We start from the raw sequence: 23,746 nt of genomic DNA, 5'->3' as shown, positions 1-23,746 counted from the left end.
AGAGTTGTCTTCAATGAACCGAAGAGAGCGCATGTAACTCCGCTCTTCATCAGGTTACACTGTCTTCCTGTTGCCGCCCGCATAAAGTTCAAAGCTATGCTCCTGGCCTACAAGACCGCCAACGGGTCCGCACCATCGTATCTCCACTCGCTAATGCAGATCTATGTTCCTGCCAAGGAACAACGACTAGTGGTACCATCCCAAAAAGGAAAAAAGTCACTCTCCCGTACCTTCTCTGGATCTATTCCACATTGGTGGAATGATCTGCCTGCTGCTACAAGATAAGCAGACTCAGTTGCCATCTTTAAAAAACGCCTAAAAAGCATCTCTTCTGTCAACATGTCGCAGATTGATTTATCCTAATTCTTTTCCCTTTCCCCTCTTTAAAAAATACAAATACTAACCTTTGTATACTGTGCTAGGCTTTAATGGACTAGTTTTGATGCACTTATGTATTTTGTTGCCTATGTTGTTACAATTGCTTCCAATGTTCCTCATCTGTAAGTCGCTTTGGATAAAAGCGTCTGCCAAATGACTAAATGTAAATGTATTGTATGGATACAAAACCAATGCCAATGGGTACCGCTATTTAAATGACAAGAGGGTAAATAAATGATGACAGAATTTTAATTTATCTGCAGATTTAATTTTTCTCCTTCAAAACAAACTTAAACAGTGGCTTGTTTAGGCATCACAGAAAAAGGACATGGATCTCACACCACAAGTTTGTAAATCTGTCAGTAGTAGACTGCTCCCTGCACTGTTAAAAATTTCACCGTAAAAAAACAGTAAGTAACTGGCAGCACAGTTACCAGCAATATACTGTTTATTAACGGTCTCTTGCTGTAGCTGAAATGAACAGGTGGTTACCGCTTTTTCAAAAACGGCATAAAGCTGTTATTTTCTACATTAACAGTAAAATACTGTCAAAAGCATAAACAGTTGGTTAATGTTTATTCTCAAGTGGTTCTTAAAAGGCTAGAAATTATTTATTTTTACTATCTATAATCCATTTAGCAGTCTTGCTGTTTTGTACAGTATATACATTTGTCCATTAAAACCTTAAGTTTCACACAAATAATGCATTGTCACTTCAAAACATGCATCTTTATTATTTAAACATTTCTTAAAAGCTTGAAACACATTTAAAACAAAAGTAACAAATAAAATGCAGCCATTTAAATGAAAGTAAACGTTTAAAGTGCAGTTATTACAGCAACACAAATAACAAAATATTCTCAAAATTAAAAAAGTGAATGGTCAAATAAATATGCCACAAATTCAGTATTTTATAAAGGTACCTTTCATCATCACCTGCACATCAGTGAAAACAAAGAACCACAAAATATTCTCCAAATTAGGAGAACATGTAAAATAACTAAGCAAATTACTTAAAGTGACTACGAATTAAAGGTTTACAATTTATGGTCTTCAAAACTGAACACCTGAAAAAATTGTGAAACTAACACACATCGTGTTTGTGTTTGTTGTGTATGAAATGTGTGTTGTGTAAAGGATAGGGTTCACTTATATAAAGTCCCACTCAAAGTCCATCAGTTTCTTCAATAAACTGGCAACACGGATGTTGATTGTTTTCTTTTTCTGGGGGACCTTTCCTGTCCGCTTCGAGATGATTCGTCCACCCTTGGTGCCTTTTTCGGGATTAATCCCAATGAACCGCCTATAAAAAATGTGAACATTCAGCTTTAGTGGGTAATAAAGAATACTCACTCAGATTATATAAATACAGAAGTCAATTCTGAAATTAGCAACACAGCCCTTTTATTTAAGTGTAGATAATGTTGCATTTTAACATCTTCTTAGGAGTTTCACAGCTATTGCTGTGAATCCTCATGTGATTCACATAGGCTACTGGAGTACTACACAGATGTCCACATAACTGACATGGAAACATGCTGGAAAGTCAAACTGTACAGTACTAAAAAGGCATAAAAACAACTGCAAAACTTGCACTAAAATGAAATGTCCCTTAGCCTTTACACTAGTAAAAGAAAAAAAAAACGTTTGGAATTGTTATGGCTGTGGACAGAACCCAAGCGCAGGCAGACATGTGTCGAACAACAAGACTTTATTCCAAAATAAAGACCCTCGATGGGGAAAACATGAACAAACAAGACTGAAAACTAAAACTTCCCACACAGGGAACAAAACAAACAAGGTCTTTGTGGCGAGTCACCCCTGGCGCAATCAGCGTCGCCATGGGAACAGACGGAGAGAACGAGGCACAGCTGTCGGTCGTCAAGGAATCATCAGAGCCGGCATAAAAGCCTGCTTCACAGGAAGCACAGGAGGCTACGACTCAATGGTAAGAGTGTATCTAACTGTTGTCTCTCCTGTACCTTTTGCCAGGCTCGGACTATTGACGGCCAACAGCAGCCAAGGACTCGAGAACCCACGCACCCAGCCACTGCGCTACGGACACGAGGGAATTCACGGCCACAAGGGAACTCAGGGATACACGGGACTACACAGACTCCAGGGATATCATGGACACGGGACTACGCCAGGAACAAGGCTCACCACCCCACCTCACGGCACGGGATATCGGAGACGGGCATTTGTGTGTTTTCTCACCGGCTGATCGCCACCCCTTTAATAAATTCCCCTTCGGGGTGTTGAGAAAACAGGACAGACTGCACGTGTTGTTTCTCTACCCGTCACAGTCTTAAGAAAAACAAACAATAAGTCCACAAACTTGAGTCCAGGGAACAGGAACACAGGTAATCCAGACAGACTAGGAAGGGTAAATGTGCAAAGTGTGCAAAATGAACCGACAATGGACAGAGGGAAACTGGGGCTTGATAAAGGGAAACACTAACAAGGACTGATGACACAGGGAGAGTGGCCACAGGTGACATGGATGAAACACTAAGGGAAAGCTAACAGGAGGATTGCACGAGGCAGGTGAGGGGACTGAAACACTAAGGGAAAGATGGACCAGGGCTGGAGACAAGACTAACACTAATGGACCGCTAACCGGGGAAACAAGGGGGCGGGACTAAAGGACGTGACACCGGAGAGAGAGCATGGCTTCTCAAACTAAAACAATGCTCTTTCTCCACACAAAACACATGGGACTGACATGATCCTGCCACAAGACTCGAAAACCAAGACAAGGAGAGGCAGGATCATGACAGGAATAGAGTTATGTACCAATTAGAAAGGTAGTCACACTTATTTTATATGGTTAATTTGCAAAAACACGGACAGTGAGAGTGATGTTTTGATACGCAATGAACTGCAGAGATAACAAGATCACAAATTTGTGTGTTAGATGAGATATAATCTACACGAGGTCTTTTCAAACTCATAAAATCAAATTTTCAAAACTGAGTTCAAAGGAAAGCAAAAACAATTGATCTAAAATATTTTTTTACAGACACCGTAGCCACGTTTTCAAATCTCTTCAAACAATCAGTGAAACAAAATGGGAAACCAAACTGAATAATCTTTACTGGTTTCACACAAAATACGTTCACTAACCACATTTTCTAAAATCAATTAACTCTTTATACCCTTCACATATCACCACCTAAAACATATATTTTCAGCACATTTTCATATGCAAGGGTGATTGATCCAGTCATAAAAGTAAAAAATCATTCAAACTTTAAAGATTAAAGTTTATCAGTTAAACAACCTGTTAGTAGATGCTTTTAATGTTGGGGTGTTATTACAATCACTGCCTTCTGAGTAACAATTCCTGCCATTGTTATAGTACTGCTTGACCAAGATTTGTGTTGATAATAGAAATGGTGTGAAGAGTTTAAAAAACTTGAGGTAACTTCAAACAAAGATAAAGTTAAGAACTGTAATGACATCATTCCACACACAATCAAAATAAGGTGAGTGTCATGTATGTCACAGTCGGGGGGTGGGAAGAACCCAATTGTAGGCAGTGTTGAAGGGGTTAACAGGATTTTAACGAACAAAACAAACTCCCATGATGGGGGAAAACACTGACGAAACTTAAATACAAAACTGAAAACAAACACTACTCACATGGGGGGCAAAAATAAACTAACTTCAGACACGACGTAACGTCACAAAATAAAGAAAGGCTGGGCGACAGGTAGGGCAAAATGAGGCAAGGAAACAACAAGGTACATACCACAATAAACTAAGCCATCAGCACAAGGACAAGGAAAATAATACATGAACAAGGAATTTGGTACAGATACATGTACAAGTACAACTACAACGAACGAGTACAAGACAATAGACATGAGGGCATTAAATAGGGGAAACTAACAAACGGTAATTAAAAAGTAGGAGGTGTGGGTCATGAAACACTGAGGGGAAGCTAACGAGGAAACAAGAGGGGCGGGTTCAGGGACGAGACAGGAGAGAACGCATATTATGTCATAACTGACCATAATATGTTTCTCGCCACACAAACCCTGTCATGATCCTGCCACTAGACTAGGAAATCAAGACATGAGAAGGCAGAATCATGACACATTCACAACTCTGTTGGCTTGATCTCACAATAAATCTTTCTTTTTTACAGAAGATACTTTTTTCCTAACTTTTTCACATATATTTTTTAAGATATACAGCAATAATAAAATGCAAACATCAGACCAATTCTTAATCTAATTAGTTTTTTCACAATACAGTGCATAACACAGTGCTCTTGTTCCTGTCTAACAGCGAGACCTTAGTAAATCTACATACAGTATTTTGAATCTCAAACACTTAATAATCTGTCTAAATAAATGAGGCATAAAACCTTGACGATAGACATTAAGAGTCATAAGAAATACAAAAACGCTGTCAAAACCTCCTACCCACAGTACAGCAGGAATGTCTCTTGTTACACAGTGTTATAAAGTGAAAGAAACTGAGATACAAAGATAAAAAACACATTTTAACATAAAAAAATCAGAATGGTTATTTATAAGAACTGCTATGATGTGTTTTAACTGGATATGTACAAGACAAAAACAGCTGATTGTCAGTGGACGTAAGATGAAATAATAAACACATTTTAGTGTTACAGTCTTCCTTTTGACAGACTGTAGTTTTACTTGTACAGGGGACGCCTTGAATGCTAGAATTTATGAGAAAATGAATGTTAGTCTCTGTTACGGCCTAAGCCTTATTGGTGTTGCCATGTTATTTTGTGTGTTTGTCTTGTGTGTTAATTAGTCTTTCTTCCTAAGTTCTTTCCCCTGCGCACCTGAGACCTTTTGCACTGATGGCTCGTGCTATGTATAAGTGGGGTGCAACGGAGGAAGAGAGGGCGTCTGCGGTGAACTCCGTGAGCGTCATGATGCCTAGACCGATGGTCGAGACAAGCTGAGTTGTTACAAACATTATTACAAACAAAAAGAGGGAATATGCAATAAGTGCCAGCACACTCAAAGTTAGGCGGCAAGATAAACAGTTCAGTCTACAGATGACCATAAATGCAAGTCATAAAAGAGAAAATAAGTATACGAGACAATGTAGAAACACCAGACAACTGTCAATTACAGTCAATTACTTCCTGTTTATCCATCATTTATCACCCACACACTTTTAATAATACCAGGGTTTATTTAAAAATACTGTTAACAATGTTAATTGGTAAAAAGCGGAGGGTTAAGTGTTGAGTGTATGAGGAATTAAAATCAGATGTGTCTTCAGTGTTTTTTTTTTATATTTTGTGGTCACAGCCGATTGGGTGGGGTCTCTTTTCATCAGAAAGGAATCTTATTTTCCAATTTTCTTTCCTTTACTCGGGTAATTTTCGGGTGTTCACCGGAAACATTCCAAGTGATCTGCACAAATAATGAATAACAAAAAAGCATTGCCCTCAAACCCTCCACCCTAAAATTTAGAAGATGTATCTCAGGGAAACAAAGGCAGAAATACAGACACACAACCCAAATTACAAACTACAAAGTTCATATCTGTACAAAGGCTGGACCTGAACGAGGGCTCGGAGGTTCCTGTATAGACCCGTTGTAAAGATAAAATATGTGCCATTATAAAAAACTATTTAAGGCAAGTAACATCTTTAAATGTTATTGGAAAATGATTATATAATGTTATTTCCATTCTGTTATAAATTATACTGTCAGTGTTTTGACCTTCACCTGACGCCTAGTGGTCAGTGCCTGTCGACGTGGACAACGACAGAGAATTATAAATGAAAACTGACACGTAGCCTACAGCATAGGTCCTACGCACGAGCATAATCTGAGTTTAGGCTGTCATGTTTACAATGGTTGCTATAAGAATTCATCACGATTTACTCAACGCTTAGTTCTTAAAAGTATGTGAGGTTGACGGCATGAACTTTTGTTAATTATTAATTATTTTGTTACTGGTAACTTTTGACACGTTCGTGAATGTACACCGGTCTGTTACTGCTGGGACATTTCCACACCTCTAAACATGCGGCACAAAACGAAAAGTGATTGCTTGCTGTACCTGTCAGTAATATGGCCTCTTGGGCGGCCTCTGCCAAAGAAAGACGCGATAAGTTTCGAGTCTAGCATCTGATCCACTGATAAAGCCCTGTTTTGGATATTTAAGAGTCATGATACAGGGAGAACGTGGTGGAAGAACCCAAGTGCAGGCAGCGGCTGGAAGGCCGGCTGAGTCAATGGCTGGAAGGCCGGCTGAGTCACCAGCTGGAGAGGACTGGACGCCTGCGGCTGGGCAGGACTGGACACTTGACTGGACGCCTGCGCCGGACTGGACCCCTGCGGCTGCACAGGACTGGACCGGACACCGGACTGAACATTGGATCCTGCGCCCTCCTCCGTTGCTTCTTCTTCTTCAGTCGAGCCACCCGTCCGGTGGTCGGCTAGAGGAAAGAGGTGAAGTGTGTGGCTGTCTCCGGCTTGGAGCCCTCTGACGAGGACCCCCAGGATTCTCGCCTCCCCCGCTTGCCACCAAGGCTGACTGCAGGTGGGGAGACTGTAGGTGATGGAGTGGAGGGCGTGGCGATGCCCATAACCCAGATCTGTAGGGCACGACACTCTGATACTGCGGCGATAACACTTAGAAGGTGTGGGTAATGAGACACGAGGAAAGCTGTACTAGGAACGAGAGGGGAGGGGCCAATGACAAGACTGGAGAGAATGCATATTATGTCCTGATTGACAATAATACGTCTCTCGCAACATATAACACGTGGGTCTGTCATGATTCTGCCCCTAGACCAGAAAATCAAGACCAGAGAAGGCAGAATCATGACATTTCAGCTTCAATTTAACAGCATTACATTAAAGATGGTAAAATTTACCTCAACTGAACTGTACACATTCATTTTTGACACTAATATCATGTTCTTTTTCACTCCATGCAGTAAATGCAAGTGCTTGAATGAACGCAGGTTTCTAGCATATTTACTTGAATTTCTCAGATAATGTCTGGGGTGGTTTGACCGATTTCTTATTAAACTTATTAAAGAGAGACTTATTAAAGTTCTCTATGAACTTGAGCGAGGTCTTACGCATTCTCTGTGGATTGCCTTTTACAGTGTCTCTCTTTCATTGACACGCACTGCCTTATTATTTCACACTTTATTTTACGATGCCCTTGTTACACATGTTACATGTACTGTATTTACTATAGTATTTACCGTAAATTATGCATAATTACATGTAATTAACCCTCAAACAAACCCTAACCCTATAGTAAGTGCATGTAGTTAATTTGTATTACTTTGAACTTAAATATAAGTAATAAAAATATAATTACACTGTAACACAGGCACTGTAAAATAAAGTGTAGCCTTTCTCATTTAAAACTTCACTGAAGCAACACAGTGCAAATTTACAGGACATGGCAGTTTAGAATTAGTAATAGAGGCTTGTTAAACTGTATGCTGAGCTGGAAATTGTGGCAGAAGAAAGAAGTTCCCCAGTACCTTTAAAGATGATATGGGTTTTAAAGACACTCCAATGTTGTTTCTGATTTATCAGTCGAACTGTTGTACAAATGCTATATTGCTCTCATAGCCGTGTCACAGGGCTCTTTATTAGCATGGCTGAGATTAGGGGACACACTATATAGAGCCCTTTCACACTCCTACTTGAGCGACATTGCATTTATAATGCACAACCGCAGTGTAACAGCCACACCATGTAAATAGTATATTTCAACCAATACTGTCTTCAGATTCAAAAGGAATCAAACTGAGAATGAGTTTTAAAAGGTCTGTATGTCAGAATTAGGGCCAACAGCACAGTACACAAAGCTAGAAAGGAACAGCATAAAAAGAGGATATATTAAAGCACAAACAGGTGTGTGTGTCTTCAGCTGTTTTGGGTTAGGGTAACAATTTTGTGTTCAGAAACTGGGTGGAGGCTAGCAGCTACTTTATCCAGAGAAGGGTGGATATGTCACATTTTGTTCATGTTGTTTTCGGGTGTTCACCGAAACATTCCAAGCAATCTGACAAATTTATAAAAACTGCCATGCCATCAAACACTCCACCCTTCAATACATTGGGAAAGTCTCTTAAGATTACATTTCAGTTGAAAAAGCAGAAATATAGAGACAATGTATGAACCAGAAATAAAACCGAATCAAAGTCTATAATGACCTTTATGGTTTTTGGCATTATCTCCAGTTGTCAAGGGTGGAGCTGAGCAAAGTGCTTGGTCGATATGGTCAGAAATGTAGACCTACCAAAACATTCTAAATCACAGGTTGTCAAGATGTGCCATTCTTCCTTCTGACTGTAACTTTATTTTTTCGTGCAGGGGTAGCCTTGAATTTTATTTTAAAATCATTTACAGACACAAAAAGATGGTAAATGAGGTTGTCATTAATCCTACATCATAAGAGAGAAAAGCCGAAACAGATTACTGAGCTTTGATAAAATCTGCAGGGTACTCAATAAATACATTATTACTAAGCTTTGATAAAATCTGCAGGGTACTCAATAAATACATTATACATACTAAACATATACAGTCTTTTCAGGTTTACAGTTTTAGCTGATTGACACTTTCATACATAAACATGTAAAAGAAAGAACCTCAAAAATTCACTGAAGAAATTGTGTTATACAGTGTGTAGAGAATTTATGAGCTAATATAAATTGTTCTCACTGATTATCATAAAATGCTAGTGAAATCTCTAACATAAGTACCACAACAGAACTGTATAATAAAGAAGAACATTTAAAAGCATAACTACAGTCGGCAAGACCTACCTGATGTAAATTTGAAATCTTCTTGATATAATCTCTTAAGTATCAGTTCTCTGCGGATCTTCTCCTGCGCTAGAAATGAAAGAAATGGCCAATATAAGAAAAGCGTTGAAGGAAATGGAGGAGAAGGGGAGGGAAAAGGTAAGCGCACTGAAAAATTGAAGTAACAAGCCAACCCTGCTCTAGAGAGAGATGTATGTTTAGGTAGAATATGAAATGCAAATAAAATGTTTGCCCACAAAACATCATAAACGCATGTGTTAGTAAAACAAACGCAGAAAAGAGGAATTGGGCGACTGAGACAATAAAGAAAAACAGACAAATACAGCTGAAAAGCCCTAAGGCGAAGCGAAAACCATATTTTTAAAGATGGGTTGGGCTTGTATGACTTTAAGAGGACCAGTTAAAATGAAAAGAGCGGGACTAGTCTTTACACTGTTATGTCCTAACATACAGTATTACATTTCTACACTTAAAAAAATCATTTTTACTGCTTGTTCAATTTACTTAACTTGCTTATGTTAAATCAACAAAACACTTTGGTCACTTTGATCAAAATTTGGTCACAACATGATTTCTTTCATGTTTAGTCATATAACTGAATCCATTCATGTTGGGACAACATAAAGGAGTTGTGTTGTTTAAACATAAAACAGTTACAATTGGGCAGAGGACTTATATTTCCCAGCATGCTTTGCGAATAACTGCATTTTGAGAGTTAATATTCTTATAGCGGCCCTGCAATGGTGTTTCATGTCTGTGTTTGTCTGTATGCATTTGGGTGATGAATGTTATATAAACGCAGGATTTGGAGACTATTTGAAACTGATAGATGGAGCAGTGTTCCCGATGCCGGACATGAACCTCACGCGGTAAGTGAAACTGTCTGCGATTTTCTGGCAATGTGTGTGCACGTGTGTGATCGGCGAAGGGACAACACGTACACGAGAATGCACTATTCCACCCCGAAGGGGATCTTTTATTGACAAACCCGAGGGAGACAAGAGGATAATGAGGTAAGTGTCCAGTTCCAGTGGTTTAGTTGTCCTGGTGTTTACTTCCGGGTTTGTAAAGGAGCGATCCTGCGGGTCGTTTAATCGTCCGTTCCTGCAGAAACAAGAAAGTCAGTCGCACTATGGCCATACCATAAGAAGACGTTGCTCACCCTCCTTCTCCCGTGAGCAGCTTTTAAAGCCTCTGAGAAGTAGCTGCAGGTGGTAACAATCAGCAGGTGTGCCGCTCTAATTTCCTCTGTCTCCATGGCAACACTGATCACAACGTGCCTCCTCCTTCCCTAGTTAAGACTACAAAAAAATTAACCTCTCTCAATGAGCAATCGGATAATTTGTATTTTTGGTCACCCCTTGTTTGGTCGCAGAGTTGCGAACAGACTACCCTAAACTCAGTGACTTAGGCTTTATGTGCAATTTACTTCTGTGAATGTTGGTATTTAACTAAACAAAAACGCTGCTGGAATCACATCAACAATGTGTTTGGGTACCTGTGGGGTAAGCGGAATAGGTTACGGGACAGACACAGAACCCACAGACCCACAACACCTACTGCACACATACAAGTATTTACACTTAATAATATTGTTTTACCTTTACACCCTCTAGAGGCTTGAAGTATCGCACATGCACAGGGAACAATTTAATGTCTTTGTGGTTGGATGCATCCACAGTTAATGTAACAAATGAGCACTTGTCCAAATCATGCTGCACTTCTTCCTCTGACAAAGGACCAAGAATGTTACATTTTATAGCCTCAGATTTAGTGCGAGCTGAAGAAAATTTCGGATCATACAATTTCTTTATCAATTTTGCAGTGCAGTCAGCTGACCGAAAACTATGGCCATGAATAACAGAATGGTATGCAAAAAGTCCTTCACTTGCATGTACTTTATCAGATTCGCAACTTTGCTTCACAACAAATTCGCTGACACTTGGAGTAGCACACTTACATTTAGCAGCGTCCATGTGCTTTTTTGTGTGCATATGCTGCGTAATGTCGGCTCGGCCTCCGTGAGCAATAGAAAAGCGAGCCCCGAAAATGTCGCATCTTAATTTGCTTGCCTCTGATTGTGACTCTCTTTTGAGAAATTTAAACTCTTTCTGAAGATCGTCGTTGAATGTAAAGGAACGCTTCTTTGACATCTTTGAACTTGAGTGAGTCAATTAAGCTTATCCGTGGTCTCGTCTCGTATACACTACACTTGATGTCGGATTCCGCCTTCACTAACTAACTGCAAGTTGAGAATGATTGGGGGAATTGTGATTGGATGGAATTGAATTGTCCTTCTGCCTTCTCTTATTGGATGGAATTTTTTTCTCGAAAATATACTATGAGGTGATTTGCTAGTTTTATTAGGCTATTCCGTATGAGAGTAGTAGGCTACTCACGCACGCTATCACTCAGAAAAAAAAAATATATATATTTACAATGAAATACGGGACAAATCATGCTTTTTTCATAATACGTCGGGACACTAAAATTAGAGTTGAAATACGGGACTGTCCCGGGAAAAACGGGACGTCTGGTCACCCTACACAGTGTAGGTCTTCTGGATAAGTGCACAATTCAAGCCCTTATGCACAATTCACTTTCTGTACAGTCCTTGAAAAGGGGACACTGAAAAGATAATAGACCTCTTTGTATGCATCGATACGTTTGGACAGGCTTGTTGTGAGTCTTTCCAAAATTACATAATATGCCTCAACCTTAAATCTCTGACTTCAATCAGTAATTGTTACCTCGTCCTCATCAGAGGACTCATCCGCGAACAGCTTTCTCTTACGCTAGCGGCAAACGTCATATTTATAAGTCTGAGTAACACTGAAAGCACAAGCAGATTCTTCTACCTCAGCAAACTGCTCTCGTAGTGTGCCAACATAGTTTTTTTGGGCCTTTATCTGCCGGCGAATCGAAGCATCGACTGTAGATAATTGCAAGCATGTGATGCCGGTAATCAACACTTTTTTCGTTTTCGGATATCCTCTCAGGATGTTTCCAGTCACAGAATCCTTTAATGAATGCATGATTTTGCAAGGATTAATGTTTAAACGCATAGCAATAAACTATCCAGTTGACTGGGAGTAAAGTAGCCATTCCCGAGGCGCAATTTATTTGTTTTGAAGACAACAGTCTTATAATTCATTTGTGAGAGAATTCATTCTTCCCCCTATTCCACAATTGGCAATTTACCCAAAAACAATTTAAAAAAAACATTGACTTTGGGGCAATGGACCTGGAAGAACTTGCTTCTGGGTTTTGCAAATGGTTCCGTGGAAAAGAACACATTTGTGGAAACTCCCATGCAAGGATTTCCCCTTACAGCAGGATCCCAATCCAGCTGCAATAGGACTCCGAAAACCTTTTTATACTCTTTAAGCATATAAGCCAAGTCCCAGTCATGCATATATTTTGGGGAATCCCACATTTGTTTTGTGGAAGGAACAGTCGTTTGATAAAATGAATGAGGGAAGTTGAATTTGACTTTCTCTGATGCACTTCTGCCAATATCTTTTCCCATGATGGGTCCCGCAGAGGGATTTATCCTTTCATGTACAGAGGTCATGAGTTGTCAAAAAGGTGTTTCTTGAAAGGGTTTTGATGCACATCAGCCATGCCACAGGGCACCAGACTAACTTTTTTTTACCAGGAGCAATGTGGCCCCTGATTTAAAGTTTTAGGTGTGCAAGCAAGAAATTTAGGGGCACATCTTAAATATGCCTACATTGCAATAATTCCCATTTTCCCCCAAAATAACTGTATTACTGATACTGACAAATATGTTACTTGATGAAATCAGATTTGGTTCTTCTTATTTAAAAAGAGGCAGAGTCTACAGAGAAGCTTTGTCATTGATTGGTGCTAAATAGAGAGACTATTATCTGAATCCATTTGAACCAACAGAAATTGTGCTTCTCAAGGAGTATATTTTTAGTGGTTTACAATTGAAAAGAATGGTTGGCTCAGTTAGAACTGTTCCACATGTTATGTTGCCAGTTGGTAATAGACCCACTGATTAACACCAGATGGTAGGGTGCACGGAAGTAACCCATTTATTGTCACCACAACTCAGTAAAACTCTTTACATCCGTAGGTTTGTGTTTTTCTATAAAATAAAATACAATAAAGGCATATAGGTATTTACTAGGGTGACCGGGAGGGGACATGCTTAGTTTTGTCGTGGCCACGATATATTTCCTCGTGATTTGTCAAAATGACAGGCGGAGAGCCTGACGCGACGGGGCCGTGGAGAGGCCCGACATGCGCCCTCCCTCTTCCGACACGCACCGCAAGTTTGTGAGAGACCCGGTGCCAAATGACTCGTAGACGACCTGAAAGTACACAGGAAGTGCTCCAATATAGTTAACTAATACAACCAGGCTGTGTAGTTATGAAAAAATGTCTCGAAACTAATAGATTCATCAGACCAAGGATTGACCATTATGAAATGTAACCAAAACTAGGCTTATATATATTACCAGTTAAGTAATATTAGAGGCAGCAGCGAATTTTAGATGTATTTGCCGGCATCAAGCTGTTCTCGGCGGCGCTAACAGACTAGGATCACAGGGAACTAGATTCACGTCAAGGCCAGTTTTAAAGACTGCAGATTCTTGGCTACATATTTAAAATCTTCGATACAAAAACAACACAGTGAAAACGGCCATCTGCCACACCCATTTCTCCAACCTGCAGATACACCGTCTCAACTTGCAGGATGCTGATTGGTTGTCACCATGAAATGCCCAGCCTGGTCAACAAACGAAAAACACTGATGACTGCATACAAGAATGCAGAATAATGGCCCATTTTACAAAAGTGCTCACATTAAAGCAAAATGAAAAGTCTTGTGTTCAATGTACTGCGTATTAAAGGCAGGGTGGGTGATCCTGTACAGAAACATTTTTTGTCATGTTGGTTGGAAATCTCTTTACATCCTGATAGCAATCAAAAAGTATAGTGGTCAAATAATATTTTTACTTTACTTGTGCTGTCTCGAAAACTGGTCGCAGTCTGGAGCCCTGACATAGGACAACTACAGGATCATACTGTCACCTACTCGAGTTCAGAATGAAAAGTAGTCCACTTCTGTCAAATCCACATGCTCTCACAGGACTTCCAAAAACTTTTAGACTTAAGTTGTCATAATTCATGCATTCAAAGGGTTAGGAAAACATTAAAAACACCAAGAACTTAAAAACTCCAATCAGACAACAACATTTTGTTAGCATTGAAGAAAAATCAGTCATGTATTTCAACTTATTCCTTCAACACATTTCTTCTCCAAATACTAAACTGAACCTTGTAAAAGAAATGCCTAGGCAATTCTGAATGGTCCCATTGAGCTGTAAAACCTCAGCTAAATCTGACAATGCGATCCATGTTATCTTTTCATGGGGATCTTTTCTAATTATTTTGGGTTTTCTTTGATCCTGTGAAACCACCACAACAAAATCACAATTGCATGTTTTATCAGGTTTTGTATCATGCCCTAAGGTGTTAATACACCCAGTCATATCATCAAGCAACAAGCAAACATCTTTGTGATTCTAAAGTACATATTTTGTATAATGTCTGGATAAATGCGACATGAAACCTGCATCAGGTTACAGATATTAATGTCTGGGAAAATCAGCAAAAGCCTCATGGTGTTTTCAGGGTGTTCACCAGAAACATTCCAAGCAAATTAATCAATAACAGATAGCCTTGCCTGTCAATTTTTTTATCAAGATGACCTTTAAAATGCTGTGTGAAATTACATGTTTTGTATTGTATTTCCTGTGAGACTTCTTAGGTTGGTCCTGTAGAGTTTGTAAGTCGACTAAGAGAACAATATGACAAATTCAGCTAAAAGTGTAAGCATTTATTTTTCGCGAAAACAACGGCTGACTGGCTATAACAGCATTGCTACTAACATCATACGTATATAATTGTAAATTAAATATTGATTCAAAATAGCTGTATTGGCTCATTTGTAGTAAATGCAGACCCTCTGCAAGGAAAACCTGTGGCTTTTCAGTTTTAAGGAAAGACATACAGTGGGGCAAAAAAAGTATTTAGTCAGCCACCAATTGTGCAAGTTCTCCCACTAAAAGATGAGAGAGGCCTGTAATTTTCATGTACACTTTAACTATGAGAGACAGAATGAGAAAAAGAAATCCTGAAAATCACATTTTCTGATTTTTAAAGAATTTATTTGCAAATTTTGGTGGAATATAAGAACTCTTTGTAAGTCGCTTTGGATAAAGGCGTCTGCGTTTGCACATGTTTAGTGCAGACTATATGTGATTAGAGAAGTGTTTACATGTCTGTTAATTGCAAATAAAATGTGCACACACCACATATTTTAATACAATTATGAGCATAATCACATTATTTTGATTGAATTATTGAGTTCCCACGAGAAACAATTGAAGGCAACAATATTGCCTACATCTCTTTATCATCACAAGCCTGCATGTAAAACTTGGTCAGTGTAAAAAAACTATAAAAAATACCCAGACGAGTTAACACACCCATACCACAGACATCAGCAAAGCACCAATCTTTGTTATTTTACATATTTTAGATCTTAGACACGGTCTGGATAAATGAGACATAAAACAGAGGACACAGACTGAAAAGTTCAGCCAAACAGGGATAACAGCTTTCCTGTTGTTTCAAAGCACTCCTTCAAGCTAATATCTATCAAAACAGTATTGCCTTTAAACCCTCCACAGAAATGTCTCTTATTTTGACCTATTTTACTGCAATAAGCAGAAGAACAGACATATGATCCAAATAATAAACAACATAGTTTAGGCAGTCAGGGCTATAAAAGAACAAGAGCTTTTAGATCATCCAACACATTGTAAAGCCACAGTTATGACTCAGGTTGTAATAACTACTTGTTCAGGGAAATGTTTTTGTTAACTGAAAATAACAAAGAAAAACAGAAAGATTAGATATACGCTCTCATACGAGATCTGAAGCTTCAATAGAATATTAATATCATACGCTCATGCAATCTGCAGACCTTTCATATTAAATAAATATGAGCTGTACAGCATATGAATGGCGTTTACATGCATTAACATGCAGTAACAATGAATGTGTTTTTAAAAAAGATAGAAAAAGAAGAAGAAGAAAAATAGCTGAAAGCAGATACATTACATGTCCATCATGCGGAAGATTGTCTTCTTGGTGTAAAACAAAAGCCTTTGAGACATGATTGAATCGTACTTGTTTCCTCAGTATTTCACTGAAATATACACTTGCATTGCTATAATTACTATTGCGAGAAATAATAAAATATGTATGGATCTAGCAAAGTCTTACAGATTAAAATATAATAGTACTGATGTCACCGTGGAGTCTCTAACACCAGGCTGGAATAAGAAACACAACAGAATTGTGCATATTCATAGAGGACCTACTCGATTAAACCATGGTGTCTTCTTAACCAAATCTCTACAGTAGTGGAGCATTGCAGAACTTCTCCTGCAGAAGAAAAGATGGCAAGTATTTTCGAAATATCTGGAAGACAAGGAGGACAAGGGGAGGGGAAAACAGAGAAGTGACAGCGCACTGAAAGGCTAAATGTACAACCCAAACCAACTCAAGATCGAAATGGATGTTTGTGCGCAATGTGAAGTGTGCTGCAAACACTGAAATCTAAGAAAATGAACATAAATCTAGAACATAAATCTTTTTTATGTCATTAAAGATGAACAAGATGATCGATGTGGCTTTACAGACAGTATGTATCTGAATAAAAAAATTATTCAAACATTGGCTCCTTTACTAAACATACCCAGCTAGGCTCAATTGATGAAAAAAGTATTATGTAAATATAGTTTATTCATTTTGTAAAGTATTGTTCCGACCTCTGCGGGCAGGGAAATAACGAAACCAAACCTCTTGTAACTTTAATTGAATACCCCTGCCCAGAGTGCATTGATCTCTTTGATCTCACTGCCGCGTGGTCATGTGATTCATGGAGCTCTCAATAGTTCCAAACTTTCAGTCTGTTTGAATGGATTTAAGCTGGAGAGACGGTGGAAGCAGCTGTTTTTGCAAAAATTCTGCACATCCTGTCGCTTACTCGTACAGCACATTCCCAAGACAAATATTGACAAAATTCTTTGCAAAAAAACCTCATGCCTAGACAAACCCAGGTGCTCAAGTCTAAAACAAGGACAGAACTAATAATAAACATGAGAGTTGTCCATTATTATTCAGATCTGCACTGACAAATCATTGAGATTGCAGTCAAGGAATAGCTGGACAGTGTTTGTTCATTCATCCCACCTGAAATATATTAAATGTTATACTTGTAAGAAAAACATATATTTCAATTGAGATGTAGCAACCAGAAATAACATATTTTTACATGTTAAATAAACATTTATGTGGCGAGGGGGGCGTGCCGGGAGACTTAGTGAGTGGGGCACCTGCAGACAATCAACACCTGTATTTCGTTCCAGTAAGGGCGCGGAAAGAATCACCCACAACAAGGAGAGAGAGACGGGCTGAACATGGGCCAGACGGACAAAGACAAAGGAACAAAGATGGAACCGAAACTGAAACGAGCAAGATTATTTTTGTGTGGATCTTTGTTTATTAATAAAAGCCTGTGTCAGTGTAACGGGAGGAGAACACTGATTGTTTGACACCCGCGATTGACTTCTGGCAGTGAGAGGTCCACGAGAGCAATCAACGCGCGCTATTCATTCACATTGAGGGAAGTGGGACTTATCTTTTACGAAAGAGTGGGCACTGATGTTTATTTATTTGGGACTGATTGCACTTCCTTCGTCTCTAAAGACCTGCTCTAAACTTTCCCTGCTGGTCGCTGTGTCCTGGAAATCGTCAGAGCCGGGACTTGTGTGTGTCACTGTCATCGCCTCTCCTTTAGCGCTTTCCCTCTGCATTACGAGCACCAAGTGGGCGGGGTCGTGAGTGACGAGACCGTTGACCTTGCTCGACGAGTCTCTGCTTTATTCATAATCCAATTGTGATGTTTTGCTTATATTAAGATTTCTCGGACTAGTGAGGCTGCTTGCCTAGGTTTTATCCAACTGTTTACATGCGAATTGGTTTTAAGGCTACTATGCTGATCAAGCTGATTTATTTATATCATTATTTCTTAATGTGTGTGGTTTAGTTTGAAGTGTTTACACTGTAATTCCGGGGGTGCCAGATTGTCACATTTCCCCTAGCCCTTGAATTGAAGCAGTTACACAATGTATTCACTCTCGATTTTGCATACAATTATGTTTAGTTTTTAAATGGTTGTATAAATAAATTTTGTATTTTTATAAGACTTTTGGTGTGAGCCTGTTACTTGTGTATAACAAGTGTAAAATTCCTGCGTGTTTTTAAATAACCACTTTACATTTTTGGCGTAGTCGGCAGGGTCCTCGACATACACAACTAATATGAGTCACGACGAGCAGCCCCAAGTAAATGCGTTAATGCCATGGTTTATGGTGGGACCATGGGTCCCAAAATTTGGTGGAGGGGAGCCCTCTAAATTTCAAGAATGGAGAAACCAAATTGAGGCTTTTATTCGGGTCCAGGGGCTAAAGGTACAGCAGGTTGATATTGTGTTGAGTGCATTGCAGGGGAATGCTAAAAGGGAAGTGCTGCTATTGGCTAAAGGCGAACGAAATACTGATATAAAAATTCTAGATGCCCTAGCTTCATTGTATGGTGGTCACCACCCTGTTGCTCAACTACATATTGAGTTCTTTAATTGTAAACAGCAACCAGGGGAGGGGGAGGACCATTTACACTTCGTTTACGTGAGCTGCATTATAGGTGGCGAGCCAGAGAACCCCTGACCGCTGGAACAGATGACGAATTGCTGCTAACTCAATGTGTCACGGGATTGAGACATGGGCCGATAAAGCAGGAATTGTCAAGGCAGCTTCGACGGACCCCAACATCCACATGTCCCATATCTGGGACATGTGGTAAGCAGCCAGGGAGTAGCAACAGACCCGGAGAAAACTGCAGTAGTCCGCGATTGGGCTATACCAGCAACAGTGAAACAGGTGCGTTCATTCTTGGGTTTCACAGGATATTACCGGAGATTTATCCCTGCTTTCTCAAAGGTAGCTGCCCCCCTCAACCAGCTCCAACAGGGAAGTGCCCATCGCCCTTCTTCAGCCATCCAGCACAGAGCACCCGAGGGGGTAGGACGATGGGAGCACCAGCAGAAGATGGACCCTGACCTGCAGCAGCTACACACCTGGAAAACACAAGGTGAGCCCCCAATAATAAATGGCCGTTGTGCTTTGTCTCTACAGCTCCGTTTCTTGCTGAGGGAATGGGATCGGCTGGAATTCCATAATGGGGCCCTTGTTAGACTTGTCACTGAGCTGGACACTGGAGCCCCAGTGCGACAACTCATTGTGCCAGTAGCTCAAGCCCGACAAGTGTGGAAAGAATATCACAGAGCTGCAGGTCAAATAGGTGGCGACAAAATGGTCTCGCTACTGTGGAAGAGATTCTACTGGGTGGGGGTGAGCACGAATGCTAGAACGTGGGCGGCCGAATGTCTTAACTGTGTGGTAGGCAAACGGGGAGTATCACAAAAGTACCCTTGTGCCCCATTTCTGCCCCTTCGAAATTGTGGCTATAGACTATCTGTCCCTTGGGAGGCCTTCTGACACTTTTCAATATATCCTTGTGATTACAGATTTGTTCTCCCGCTATGCATTGGCAGTGCCCACTAGGGATCAAGCTGCTCCCACTACCGCCAAGGCTTTATGGACGGCACTCATTCTCCCATTTGGCTGCCCGGAGCGTATTCTTAGTGACCAAGGGGAGCTTTTGAGTCAGACCTGATGTACCAGCTTTGAGCAGTGTATGGTTGCAAGAAAAGTTGCACTACGCCATACCACCCACAGGGAAATGGAGCTTGTGAACGGTTCAACCGTAGCCTCCTTTCGCTCCTGAGTACCATGGATGCAGACTTGCACGCTAAATGGCCCAGCCAGTTGCCGGCTCTTTTGCAAGCCTCTAATAACACTACTAATTCAAGCAATGGGATGACCCCGATTATGTGCTTTTTGGCTGCCATGTCAGACTACCAGTGGATGTGCTCCATGAAGTCGCACCGCCACAATACCGGGATGATTTGGAAGGTTGGGTTGGGAACCACCATCGAACTCTCCTTCAAGCTTATGCCACTGTACGCAACAATGTTGAACGTCGTCAGCAGTGGAACCAAACTAGCTATGACAGGCATGCCAGAACCTTGCCACTATTGCCGGGGGACAGAGTACTGTTAAGGAACTTTCGTCGTAGAGCCAAAGGAAAACTAACTCAACAATGGCTCCCTACACCATTAGTAGTGGTGGCCCAGCTACGCAAAGACCAACCGGTCTTTAGCATTCGGCCCAAGGGGAAGGAGGGTCCCATTCGAATGATCCACCGCAATAACTTGCGGCCCTGCCCTGGGGACCAACAAGCGACCAGCCGCAATGAAGAGGGTTGTTCCAGTGAAAGTCAGTGACCCACCAGGACAACACCACTGGCCCTTCACTTCTCTAGCTCCATCCCTCTTGTCCCCCAACACCAGGCTGACCCTCCAAGTCCTCGCTGTGAGCCAGTGGACTTGGCGGCTAGTACTTCCCTTCCTTATGCACCAGCCATACAGGCCCATGAAGCCCCTGGGCTTGACCCAGAAATTTTCCCTCTTGCTGAGTTTGACCCAGAAATGTTACCTCCCGTAGTTAGGAGTCACGACCCAACCCTAGAGCTTGGGGCAGTCATCGACAACCAGGACTCTCGTCGATATCCCCTGCATGCTACCCGTGGCACAACACCCGCACACTACATACCCTAACTGGCTGGGCATTCCATGGCATTAGCAACTTGACTCTTAAGGACTATGTTCGGGGCGACCATTATTAAAGGCTGGGGGAAAATGTAACGGGAGGAGAACACTGATTGTTTGACAACTTGTGAGGGTGGGTTAATGTCTACCGGGTGTACATGTGTATCTACAAGTCTTTGTTGAAGGTGTGTCCAATGTTACTGATGAGCCAGTGGTACAACGCGATTGGTAGATCCATTGAATATAAGAACCAGCATGCAGTCCTTTCAAGGAGGGTCTCGACCGTGAGAGATGTCGCAACGAGACAAGCTTGACCTACTTTGTTCCGATTTACTGGAGACGACGACGATTGTGACATTTCTCCTAGCCATTGAATTGAAGCAGTAACACATAGGGATGGGTATCGTTAAGCTTGTTAAGTTTAACGGTAATACTACTTTTATTGATACCACTTATCGATCCGGTACTTTAACGGTACTCTTATCGGTACTTTTTGTTGTGTTTTTTTATGAAAGACAAAACTAAAGCTGGAGTTGTTTTCACTATTTAAAACATTCTTTACTGACCTAACATATCTTATTTCATCACTACAAATTCATTTTTAGGTAAGCTCTGCTTTCTAATTTCTTAAGCATAATTTATTATTATTCATCCATTTTAAATGCAGTACTGTGAAAGCATTTTTAATGTTTAAGTTTTATGTAGGCTGCTGCTGATTTATATGTAGGCTGTTTTCTAATGTGATGTGTGTTTATTAAATTATTACATACTAATTTAAAGAAACCTTATGCAATGTTTATGTCGTTGTTATTTAGGAAGACGGCTAGGCTAGCATACGTACCTGAGGACGTGGATGATGAACTATTAGCTAGGCAGTCGAAAACTTGTTTTCTGTCTGCACATAATGCACCTTGTGGGTAATGTTTTGCCAGATTACTTGTGTTTCCGCTCTTAAAAGCAAAAATCTTGTTGCACTTGTTGCAACGAGCATTGTCTGCATCCACTCGAGTGAAATGTAACCAGACTTTAGACCGTTTGATTCTCTCCGCCATCGTCACTCTATTTCGTGTTATGTGCTTGCCCGCTCTCGTGTTGTGTGCGCTCGCGCGAGCTCTGTGTTGTGTGGGACAGATGCGAGAATTTTGCATGCGAGATTGCGAATAATGATAATGCAGGTAAATGTCTTAAATATTATCGCAAATTAGAAATGGTTTGTCAGTTACAATATGCTAGGTAACGTTTTTTTAGCAATAATAAATAGGAAATGTTTTTCTTAATTTCTCCTGTACCGACAGCAGAACCGTTAACGTCAGAGCTTATCGATACTTCGGTCTTTCACAATTTAGCCCCGGAACCGATTAAGTACCGGGTTTCACATGTCTTCTGTGCAAGACATCAGGCTCAACTTAACATTGATTTCCTAAAACTAAATAACAAACAAATGTTTCACAAATTTTGTGAATTGTTTATTAAACCAGCAACGGTGCAACAAATGAAAAATAAAACAAAATGTTCACTATCTTGAACTTGACATTCAAAACTAAGCAGATGAATAAAACAACAGTTCACTAGCTTGATTAACGGGTATAAATAAATGGAAACAAAATCTCTTAATAACTGTTAAGTAGAGAGAAGTCCCTTGTTTTCAACACGCTGCATTGTATGAGCAAAGCAGCCTAAACTGCGCACTCCCATGATGTCCATTGCTCTTTTCATGTTACTGGCGTTGTCTCTAAGAAAAACGTGGACTCTCCTCAGCGGGATTTGTCAAGCATTTCGTTTAGGGAAGCTGCAATTGCGTTGCTGCTGTGTGACCAACGGAAGATTGTTGCATTTAACATGGCATTTTATGGCACAAAATTCTCATCCAACCAGTGCGCGGTTAAACTTAAAAGCGACACAGGGGACACGTCGGAGCTCCAGATATCTTATGTAAAACTCACCGCATTGACATTCATTTGCAGGCTTTTTTCGGTACAATTCAGGTAGAGCCGTCTCAGATAAATATTTACGCTTCACCATTTTGTACCGCAGCTCCAGGTGGTTTATAAGGAGTCTGAAGCCATTGTTCGCAACGACGAACAGCGGTTGCCCATCCCTAACAATGGTATGCTTTCAGTGATTTTCGTTGCTTTCACACAACCAGATGGAAATTTCTGAATTCTTTCCGTTGTCTCCTCCAAAGTTAGCTGCTTCGTACCGTCTCATTTTAGTTTCTTCAGCTTATTGAACTTGGCGTGCTTTTTTGGGATGACATCTACGGAAGCCGTAAAGTGAAAAGGTAGGTCTTTTGTGTGACCGGAGTAGTTACGGCTGATTGGACGGAACCCCTGTCAATCAAGATAAACAGGAAGTACAGTTCTGTAGCTGGCGACACAGAATAATAAGTAGCTGGCGGCAGTGTACACAAATAAAGAATATACTGGCCTTATTGTGGGTTCAAATTTTGTGTTTTGCGTCTGCTCTGAAATAGGGAATAGTTTTTTCGTCTGAATAAACTTGCATCTTCAGGTGTCTTTAAAGAGAGCGCAAGCTGATCTTAATATCATGATATGTTAGAAGCATACCTAGAATCACACCATATGAATGTCCTTCTTGAAAGTAGTGCTGAACAAAGTCCATTTCTTTCTATGAAAACACACACTTGACTGTTTATCTGGATTGACAGGGGTTCCGTCCAATCAGCAGTGACTACCCCGGTCACACAAAAGACCTACCTTTTCCGGTTT

The 23,746-nt window shown here is 40.4% G+C and overlaps 1 long non-coding RNA gene across 1 annotated transcript in view; it reads right to left on the bottom strand.

Annotated features, from left to right (window-relative positions):
• Window positions 1–628: 628 nt before the first annotated feature.
• Window positions 629–23,746, bottom strand: part of LOC306899209 — a 58,981-nt gene continuing 35,863 nt past the window's right edge. The window contains exons 2-4 of the long non-coding RNA XR_013787173.1: window positions 10,123–10,285; window positions 9,182–9,250; window positions 629–1,681 (exon numbers count right to left, since the gene is read on the bottom strand). This is a non-coding gene — a long non-coding RNA (uncharacterized lncRNA). The remainder of the gene's footprint in view (window positions 1,682–9,181; window positions 9,251–10,122; window positions 10,286–23,746) is intronic.

This window comes from Barbatula barbatula, assembly GCF_947034865.1.
Source record: "Barbatula barbatula genome assembly, chromosome: 10".
NCBI classification, from domain to species: Eukaryota; Metazoa; Chordata; class Actinopteri; order Cypriniformes; family Nemacheilidae; genus Barbatula; species Barbatula barbatula.
Note: the sequence above shows the minus strand (reverse complement) of the source record. Positions and strands in the feature narration are given on the sequence as shown.